Here is an 11640-nt window from a genome sequence, read left to right as displayed (position 1 = left end):
AATATGATTTCAATAAAAGGGATGATGCATCTCAATCAAATATCAATATGATATGTAATCACCTCAGCTATCACCAGTATACGGGTTCAATAAAGAACACAATCACACATAATAAATCAAGTCAATCTATAATATCAGCTAATGCCCATATGCTTTGGCATTCTCAAATTACAATCCACATTCTATAGTAATAAACTTTCCCTTTATAACACTGATACTTGTACCAATGCCCGTCACAAACAATTCTCAACATATCACACGCAAACAATTAATCACATTGCCTTTTATTAACTCTTTTTCATCATTAGAATTAATCAGTGTGGACAAGTTAACTCATCACCAAGTTTCATTACCCCCAAACACATATTATAAGGAAATACACGAATTTCATACACTTAACAAGGGTTTAGAAATCCACTTGCCTCAATCAATTAAGAATTCACTCCGGGACTTGAGTCTTCCCCTTCCGTTGAACTTCCAAATCAATGCAATCTATTCAAGTACATGACCCCAATAAGATTTCAAAACTAACAACACTCAACACTATAATCAAGTTCCTGAACTTCAAGCCTAGGGTTAAGTCTCAATCTTTTTCCAATATCATGAAACTAATGGTATTAACATAATATTATACCCTAACACTTAATTACCTATATCAATATACAGAAATTTGAAATATAATATGGTAATTATATAAAATCTGAAATCGAAACCACTTACGAAACAATACTTAACGTGAAACTAATAGCAGAATGTTGTTGGTGCCTTTATTTTATAATATAATATCCTCCAATCATTGTTCATAATTACTCTTATGATTCTCCACTATAACTCGTCAACAGTAACCCATAATTAAATACTTACCCTCAATTTGAAAACAGACAATATTGCAGAAGACCAGTTTTCATACCAACGTATAATAATAATAATTTATTCTTAACAAACCATAGCAAATTTGTATGTTTTAAAATGAACAATTGGAACTTAATAATATAAAATATATATATATATTGATTTCTTATGTAATTAACAAGCAAAAGTTTCCATCCACAGAATTAGAGTATACCTGCACTCTCGTTCTTCGTTCAATGCACGCCGCAGGTCTAGTTTTCTTTCTGCTCCTCTTTATTTTCTTTTCTAAATTAATTATGTATTAAAAGTAAGGATTCCTAATAACCTATTTTAATATTTCAAACTTGGCCAATTATTATTAACAATAAAGAAATTACCCACAAATTAATTAATTATAGTTAAATGACCATTCAAAATTATCAAAAATGATCTTTTCGGGTCCGGGTCATTACAGAATTAAATAACAAGTAAAAAAAATTTTAAAAAAAACGGCCACAAGTCCAAACTTCAATTTGTGACAAGTAATGTAATTTTTTTTAAGCATAAGTACAGGCTTTCTATATTAAAATTAAGTCCATACTTTGATTTCAAATATATATTTCCACTACACAAATCATTTTGATCATAGAAATATTCGTAACAAATCTAACAATGCTAATTTGTTCATCACTTCTATTAAATTACAGTCAAATATATTGTCATATATATCATCATTCAATCCGATAATTATAAAATTTCAGCTCTAAAATCAAATGCAAATAATAATTTCTTCAAGTAATTAAACATGCAGCTAAATAACTCTTTGTATTGAGAAATCTTTCCTACTAAGACATGTAAAAAATCAACGATGCTTTTAATTTCTTTTCATGATTCGTTATCTATGCTTAAAGTGAAAATTTAACTTATTGTGGGCTCAATTGAAATCTGAACTATCATCAAAACTTTATATCTTTTTGTCCTAACGTTCATAAGCTAGTAAACAGTAATTTAGAGGGTCGTACAGAGTTATCTGAGTGGAAAATTTGTTTCAGCATGGAAGTCGTATTTTTTTTCTTGTACTGAAATTGAAAATTCTAACAGACTCTAAGTACCCGAGTAATTTTTTTTCCAATTTGGAGACTCTTAAGTCTTGGCTTTCATATTTCGAACATTACATTACAATCCAAGAGATTTTATTCATTGAGTTGTAAATAATAGACTAATAAATTATAGTCATGTTTGCAGTTTTATTTTAATTTCACCTAGCTTTCATCTAGAATTCACCCCGTACTTCTTTACAGTGACGGAAGAGATAAAGTAAAAAAATTTAATTTATATGATCAAAGGCTTACTAAGTATGACCCCTCAGTTTTTTTCTTTTGTGTTTTGAGGATTAAATTATATTAATTTTGCTTAATATTTTAAGATATATATTTTTATTTAAATTAAATTGATTTTCTTAATAAAAAATATGAGAATATATCTAGCATAGTAGGAGTAATTATAATTTGCAAGATAACAAATTAATGCCCTATCTCTAAGAGTAAATGAGTAATGCTTTTTTATTCGGAGAGTCTTTGAGTTAATTCCTTGAATGGTTATTTATTTATATGAATTTGTCAATCATTTTTTTTATATTTTTCTAGAACTGTAAAATCACCTAACTGTTATTAATATTATTACTTTCAAAATATATTAAACATTACAAAAGATTTCTTCTCTCCTAGTTGACATTTCATGTCACATTAAATATTTTATTCAATTCAGATTTGAAATTCTTAATTATTAGAAAAAAAATAAAAAGATAAAATATTACCATTCTAGAGAATTTTTTTATCAACTTTTTATTATTTGATAACACATACTTTGTAAACAAATTTTAAAAAAAACATATTTTTTGACATACATAAAGCCTCATAATATTATTATAATATAGAGAGCAATAATATTCATTTGGAAAAGAAAAGAAAAAAAATAATGTCTTTTAACTTGGATAGAATTAAATAACAAGCAAATCAAAGAAAAAAAAATAAGATCACAAGTCCAAACTTAGTAATAAGTTGAAATATTTTTATTTATTATTTTAGCATAAGTAGAGGCTTTCTACGTAAATATTAATGCCATTAATTCCATCCTCAATTGGAGCTTCGTGAATTTCCAAATATCTCCAGCTAATTTTTTCAACATCATAAAAGTAACAAAATAAAATATTATTTTTCACTGCAATAAATACAATCTCGTCATCACGAGAATCGCAGAATCCTTGAGGAGGACCATATTTTGGTTTCAATATATCCTCCACATCTTTCCACTGCAAAGGAATAAGAATGTCATGACTCTTCCATTCTTCTTTTTCAAAGTTTTTAAAATCCATAAATCATTTCGACCAGCGAAACTTCCCCAACACAGCAATGCTATTTTGCCCTTCATTTCAATCAAATCATAATCAAATAAATTTTTACATATATCATCACCCAATCCAATAATTCTGAATTTTTCATCTCTTAAATCAAATTTAACTATCGAATTCTTTGAGTAGTCCATCATATAGATAAATCCTTTAATAGAGCAAGTTTTCATACTAAAACATCGAAAAAAATTAATGATATCTTTAATTTTTCTCCATGATTTGTCTATGCTTAAGGTGAAAATAAAATTTCGTGCATGCCCACTTGAATTTTGAACTTGCATCAAAACTTTGTACTTCTTTTCTACGGGTTCATAACCTAGTGAATAGTAATATAAAGATTTAATCGAGTGAGAATTTTTTCTCTGATAGGGAAGTACAATCATTTTTCTTGTACTGGAATTGAAAATTCTAACATGCTCCTTATCGTACTTCCAGATGCAGTATGAACCATTAACACACGGTCCATTGAAATATTGATCGTGACGATCAAAATTCCATCTAGATGTATTTCCATCTTCATTTAGATCTACAACGTATAGATCTCTAGCTTTCCCATGAGGAATCTTGTTCCACCGTCGCGAGTCATTGAGCGTAGGTGATGGACATGAATAAAATCTGAATCCAACACAAGGGCATCAAAAAATTTGGAAACACACCTAAAACGCATCAATGAAATAACATGAAGCCATAGGAATATTTCAAGAATTAGTTCTTGAGGAAGAGTAGGAATTCTTCTCATAGGTATCATATTTATATCCTAAGTGGAGACTGAAGACTGAGTGAGTCAAACTAAAGTGTTTGCAAGATTTTGTAAGTAGGCTAAATTTTTCTTCATTTTATTTGACTTTATTATCAACTTGTATTAAAACATTTGCATTGGATTAAATTTATTTCAAGTTGATCTGATCCAAAATAGCTTTTTATTTTTTTGACTTGACTTAATAGGAAATTTAATAAAGTTAATAAGATTTTTGAATTATGTATATATATGGTGATAAATTAAAAATATGTATAATTTACTAAAATACAATTAAAGTTAATATACCATATCAATAAGTCCAAATTAAAGATCACTTGTCGAAAAAGAAAAAAAATATTCTTTATGAAATAGACTAAAAGGATTATAAGATAAACTAATTAAAATTTAAAAATAATTGAATTGATATATTCAAAACTATACTAATTAATTATTTATCTATAAGAGCAAATGAATAATGTTTTTTTCTATTTGTGTACTCTCTTGAGTCTTGCCTCTCTACAAAGATTAGTCAGCTCACATTTATCAAACATTATAGACAAGTAATGTTATGATTGAGTTAATTTTTTAAATAGTCATTTATATTTTGAAAATTGTCTATTAATTAAAATTATATTTGATTTTTTAAAACTATAAAATTACTCAATTATTTTTCTTCCTCAAAATAAACTAAACAAAAAATATAATTCTCTTTTAGTTGACATGCCATGTCACACTAAACACTATATTCAATTCAAATTTAAAAAGAGAAAGAATGTGAAATATAGCCTTTGGAGAAGAATTCTTTTATGATTTTTTAAAATATTATTTGAGAACATATACATTGACATGCATAAAGTCTAACATAAAAAAAATATTTGATTCATTTAAAGACTAAAAAAAAAGACAAAAACAGTGTTATTAACTTTATAGTATTAAATAACAAGCAAATTATTTTACTTTTTTTTAAAAAAAAAAAAAAAAAAAAAAGGCCACAAGTCTAAACTTTAATTTGTGACAAGTAATGTAATTTGTTTTAGCATAAGTAGGGGCTTTCTACATTAAAATTTAAGTTCAAACTTTGATTTCAAATATATCTTTCCACTACTTAAATCATTTTGATCATAGAAATATTTATAACAAATCTAACGATGCTAATTTGTTCCTCACTTCTATCAAACTGTAGTAAAATATATTGTCATATATATCATTATTCAATCAGATAGTTCTTAAATTTCATTTCTAAAATCAAATGCAAATAATAATTTCTTCGAGTAATCAAACATGTAGCTAAATAACCCCTTGTATTGAGAAATCTTTCCTACTAAGACTTGTAAAAAATCATCGATGCTTTTAATTTCTTTTCATGATTCCTTATTTATGCTTAAAGTGAAAGTTCAACTTATTGTGGGCTCACCTCAGAATCTTAACTATCATCAAAACTTTATACTTTTTTCTAACGGTTCATAACCTAGTGAATAGTAATTTAGAGGGTCGTATAAAGTTATCTGAGCGAGGAATTTATTTCAGCAAGGAAGTCATATTTTTTTTTCTTGCACTAAATTTGAAAATTCTAACAGACTCTAAGTACTTGTGTGATTTTTATTTTTTTTCCATTTGGAGACTCAAGTCTTGGCTTTCATATTTCAAACATTACATTACAATCCAAGAGATTTTTTCTTAATTGAGTTGTAAATAATAGACTAATAAAGTTATAGTCATGTCTGTAATTTTATCTTAATTTCACCTCGCTTTCATCTAGAATTCACCCTGTAATTCTTTGCAGTGACGGAAGAGATAACGTAAAAAATAATAATGTATATGATCAAACGCTTACCAAGTATGGTCCCTCAGTTCTTTTCTTTTGTGTTTTGAGGATTAACTTATATTAATTTTGATTAATATTTTAAGATATATTTTTTTATTTAAATTAAATTGATTTTTTAAATACAAAATATGAGAATATTTATAGAGTAATAGGAGTAATTATTATTTGCAAGATAACCAATTAATTATCTATCTCTAAGAGTAGATGAGTAATGCCTTTTCATTCGGAGAGTCTTTGAGTTAATTCCTTGAATTGTTATTTATGTTTATGAAATTATCAATTAATTTTTTAATATTTTATTAAAATTGTAAAATCACTCATCTGTTATTATTATTATTTTCAAAATATATTGAATATTACAAAAGATTTTTTCTCTCCTAGTTCACATTTCATGTCACATTAAATATTTTATTCAATTCAAATTTGAAATTCATAATTATTAGGAAAAAATCAAAAAGATAAAATATTACCATTCTAGAAGAATTTTTTATTAACTTTTTATTATTTGATAATACATACTTTATAAAAAATGAAAAAAAAACATATGCTCTGACATACATAAAGTCTAATAATATTATAATATAGAGAGCAATAATATTCATTTGGAAAAGAAAAGAAAAAAACAATGTCTTTTAAATTGGGTATAATTAAATAACAAGTAAGTCAAACGAAAAAAAATAAGATCACAATTCCAAACTTATTAATAAGTTGAAATATTTTTATTTATTATTTTAGCATAAGTAGAGGCTTTCTACGTAAATATTAATGCCATTAATTCCATCCTCTATTGGAGCTCTGTGAATCTTCAAATATCTCCAACTACTTTTCTCAACATCATAAAAGTAACAAAATAAAATATTATTTTTCACTGCAATAAATATAATCTCGTCATCAAGAGAATCGCAGAATCCTTGAGGAGGACAATATTTTGGTTTCAGTATATCCTCCACATCTTTCCACTGCGAAGGAATAAGAATGCCACGACTCTTTCATTCTTCTTTTTCAGAATTTTCTAAATCCATAAATCATTTTGACCAGCGAAATTTTCCCAATAGTCCAGCAATGCTATTTTTCCCTTCACTTCTATCAAATCATAATCAGATATATTTTTACGTATATCATCACCCAATTCAATAACTCCGAAATTTTCAGCTCTTAAATCAAATGCAACTATTGAATTCTTCGAGTAATTTATCATATAGATAAAACCTTTAATAGAGCAAATTTTCATACTATAACATGGAAAAAAATTAATAATTCACCCGTCAATGAAATAATGAAATGAAGAGAGGGGCTTTTCCCATCCTATGAGCCCTGCGAGCTCACGAGTCGTCAGTCACTCGGAGGATTTTATCGACCGGAACGCAGCGACGAAGGGCTTACCCCGAGACCTAGCATCGTCGAAGGTCTCCTTATGCTTAAGGTGAAAATGAAATTTCGTGCATGCCCACTTGAATTATGAACCTGCATCAAAACTTTGTACTTCTTTTCTACGGGTTCATAACCTAGTGAATAGTAATACAAAGATTTAATCGAGTGAGAATTTTTTCTCTGATAGGGAAGTACTACCATTTTTCTTGTACTGAGATTGAAAATTCTAACAGGCTCCTTATCGTACTTTCAGATGCAGTATGAACCATTAACATGCGGTCCATTGAAATATTGATCGTGACTATCAAAATTCCATCTAGATGTATTTTTATCTTCGTTTGGATCTACAACGTATAAATGTTAAGCTTTTTCCATAAGAAATTTTGTTCCATCATCGCGAGTCATAGCGCGTAGGTGATGGACTTGAGTAAAATCTGAACACAAGGGCATCAATTTTTTTGAAAAACACACTTAAATCGCATAAATGACATAACAGGAAGCGATAAAAATATTTCAATAATTAGTTTATGAGGAAGTGTAGGAATTCTTCTCATAGGTATCATATTTGTATTCGATGTGGAGGCTAAAGATTGAGTGAGTCAAACTAAAGTCTTTGCAAGCTTTTATAAGGAGGCTAATTTTTTCCTCATTAAATGTTTTATTTGACTTTATTATATACTTGCTTTAAAACATTTGCAGTGGATTAGATTTATATTAAGTTGATCTGATCCAAAATAATTTTTTTCCTTTTTTAACTTTGACTTAATAGGAATTTCAATAAAGTAAATAAAAATTTTAAATCATGTATATAGCCATAAATTAAAGATATGTATAATTTACTAAAATAAAATTTTAATTAATATACCATATGAAAAAGTCAAATTAAAGATCACTTGCCGAAAAAGAAAAACCCATTCTTTATGAAACAAACTAAAAAGGATTATAAGATAAACTAATTAAAATTAAAAAAATAATTAAATTTATATATTCAAAACTATACAAATTAAATATTTATTTATAAGAGCAAATGAATAAAGTTTTTTTCTATTTATGGACTAGTAATGCTATGATTGAGTTAATTTTCTAAATAGTCATTTATATTTTGAAAATTGTCTATTAATTAAAATCATATTTAATTTTTTAAAACTATAAAATCACTCAATTATTTTTTTTATTCTTCAAAATATAATAAACAAAAAGAAAGTGATTCTCTTTTAGTTGACATGCCATGTCACATTAAACACAATATTCAATTCAAATTTGAAAAGAAAAAGAATAGAAAATATTACCTTTTGAGAATAATTCTTTAATGAACTCTTTTTTGTTTAATTATTTGAGAACATATACATTGACATGCATAAAGCCTAATATATATAAAAAAAAAAGGAAAAATAATATTTGATTTATTTGAAGCGACTCGAAAAACAATAAGAAACAAAAACAGTGTTATTAACTTTATAGAATTAAATAACAAGCAAATCATTTTTTTAAACAAAAAGGTCACAAGTCCAAACTTTAATTTATGGCAAGTAATGTAATTTATTTTTAGCATAAGTAGAGGCTTTCTACATTAAAATTAAGTCCAAACTTTGATTTCAAATATATCTTTCCACTACACAAATCATTTTGATCATAGTAGTATTCATAACAAATCTAACAATGCTTATTTGTTCTTCACTTCTCTCAACTTATAGTCAAATATATTTTCATATATATCATTATTTAATTCGATAACTTTAAAATTTTCAGCTCTAAAATCAAATGCAAATAATAATTTTTTCGAGTAGTCCAACATGTAGCTAAATAACTCCTTGTATTGAGAAATCGTTCCTACTAAGACATGTAAAAAATCAACGATGCTTTTAATTACTTTTCATAATTCGTTATCTATGCTTATAGTGAAAATTTAACTTATTGTGGAGCCACTTGAAATCTTAACTATCATCAAAACTTTATACTTTTTTTTTGTAACGTTCATAACCTAGTGAACAGTAATTTAGAGGGTTGTACAGAGTTATCTGAGTTGGGAATTTGTTTTAGCAAGGAAGTTGTATTTTTTTTCCTGTACTGAAATTGAAAATTCTAACAGACTCTAAGTACTTGAGTAATTTTTTTTCCATTTGAAAACTCTTAAGTTTTGGTTTTCATATTTTGAACATTACATTACAATTCAAGAGATTTTTTATTAATTAAGTTGTAAATAATAGACTACTAAATTATAGGCATGTCTGTAATTTTATCTTAATTTCACCTAGCTTACATCTAGAATTCATCCCGTAATTCTTTGCAGTGACGAAAGAGATAAAGTAAAAAAAATATTTAATTTATATGATCAAAGGCTTACTAAGTATGGCCCCTCAATATTTTCTTTTGTGTTTTGAGGATTAAATTATATTAAATTAAATTGATTAAATACAAAATATGAGAATATTTCTAGCGTAATAGGAGTAATTATCACTCGCAAGATAACCAATTAATGCCTTATCTCTAAGAGTAAATGAGTAATGTTTTTTTATTCGGAGAGTCTTTGAGTTAATTCCTTGGATGGTTGTTTATTTTTATGAATTTGTCAATCATTTTTTTTTTAGAATTGTAAAATCACTCAACTGTTGTTGTTGTTGTTGTTGTTATTTTCAAAAAATATTCTTCTCTCCTAGTTGGCATTTCATGTCGCATCAAATATTTTATTCAATTCAGATTAGAAATTCTTAATTATTAGGAAAAAAGGAAAAAGGTAAAATATTACCATTCTAGAAGAATTTTTTCATGAACTTTTTATTATTTGATAACACACACTTTATAAACAAATTAAAAAAATAACATATGCTTTGACATGTATAAAACCTAATAATATTATCATATAGAGAGCAATAATATTCATTTGGAAAAGAAAAGAGAAAAATATTGTCTTTTAATTTGTTAGAATTAAATAACAGGCACATCAAAGGAAAAAAATAAGATCAAAGTCAAAACTTAGTAATAATCATTGAAATACTTTTATTTATTTTAGCATAAGTAGAGGCTATCTACGTAAATATTAATGCCATTAATTTCATCATCAATTGGAGCTCCATGAATTTCTAAGTATCTCAAACTAATTTTCCCAACATCATAAAAGCAACAAAATAAAATATTATTTTTTACTGCAATAAATACAATCTCGCCATCACGAGAATCGCAGAATCCTTGAGGAGCACCATATTTTGGCTTCAATATATCTTCCACATATTTCCACTGTGAAGGTATGTGAATGCCATGACTCTTCCATTCTTCTTTTTCATAATTTTCTAAAATTCATAAATCATTTCGACTAGTGAAACTTCCCCAATAGTCCAGCGATGCTATTTTACCCTTCACTTCTATCAAATCATAATCAAATATATTTTTACATATATCATCACCAAATCCAATAACTTTGACATTTTCAGCTCTCAAATCAAATGCAACTACTGAATTCTTCGAGTAATTCATCATATAGATAAATCCTTTATAGAGAAAATTTTCATACTATAACATGGGAAAAATTAATGATATCTTTAATCTTTCTCCACGATTTGTCCTTGCTTAAGGTGAAAATAAAACTCCATGCAAGCCCACTTGAATTATGAACTTGCATCAAAACTTTGTACTTCTTTTCTACGGGTTCATAACCTAGTGAATAGTAATATAAAGAGTCAATCGAGTGAGAGTTTTCTCTCTGATAGGGAAGTACTACCATTTTTTCTTATACTGGGATTGAAAATTCTAACAGGATCCTTATTGTACTTCCAGATACAGTATGAACCATTAACACACGGTCCATTAAAATATTGATCGTGACGATCAAAATTCCATCTAGATGTATTTTCATCTTTGTTTAGATCTACATCGTATAGATCTTCAGCTTTCCCCATAAGGAATCTTGTTCCACCATCGCGAGTCATAGAGTGTAGGTGATGGACTTGAGTAAAATCTGAATCCAACACAAGAGCATAAACAAATTTGGAAACGCATCTAAAACGTATCAATGACATAACAGGAAGCTATAAGAATATTTTAACAATTAGTTCTTGAGGAAGTGTAGGAATTCTTCTCATAGATATCATATTTGTATCCTAAGTGGAGGCTGAAGACTGAGTGAGTCAAACTAAAGTCTTTGCAAGCTTTTATAAGTAGGCTAAATTTTTCTCATTAAATGTTTTATTTGACTTTATTTCCTACTTGCATTAAAACATTTGCGTTGGATTAAATTTATATTAAGTTGATCTGATCGAAAATAACTTTTTATTTTTTTGACTTGACTTAATAGGAAATTTAATAAAATAAATAAGATTTTTGAATTATGTATATATATGGTGATAAATTAAAGATATGTATAATTTACTAAAATACAATTTTAGTTAATATACCATATGAAAAAGTCCAAATTAAAGATCACTTGTCGAAAAAGAAAAAATATTCTTTATGAAATAGACTAAAAAGGAT

Source organism: Solanum tuberosum, unplaced genomic scaffold, assembly GCF_000226075.1.
Source record: "Solanum tuberosum cultivar DM 1-3 516 R44 unplaced genomic scaffold, SolTub_3.0 scf00045, whole genome shotgun sequence".
Taxonomy (NCBI): Eukaryota; Viridiplantae; Streptophyta; class Magnoliopsida; order Solanales; family Solanaceae; genus Solanum; species Solanum tuberosum.
This window is presented reverse-complemented; position numbering follows the sequence as displayed.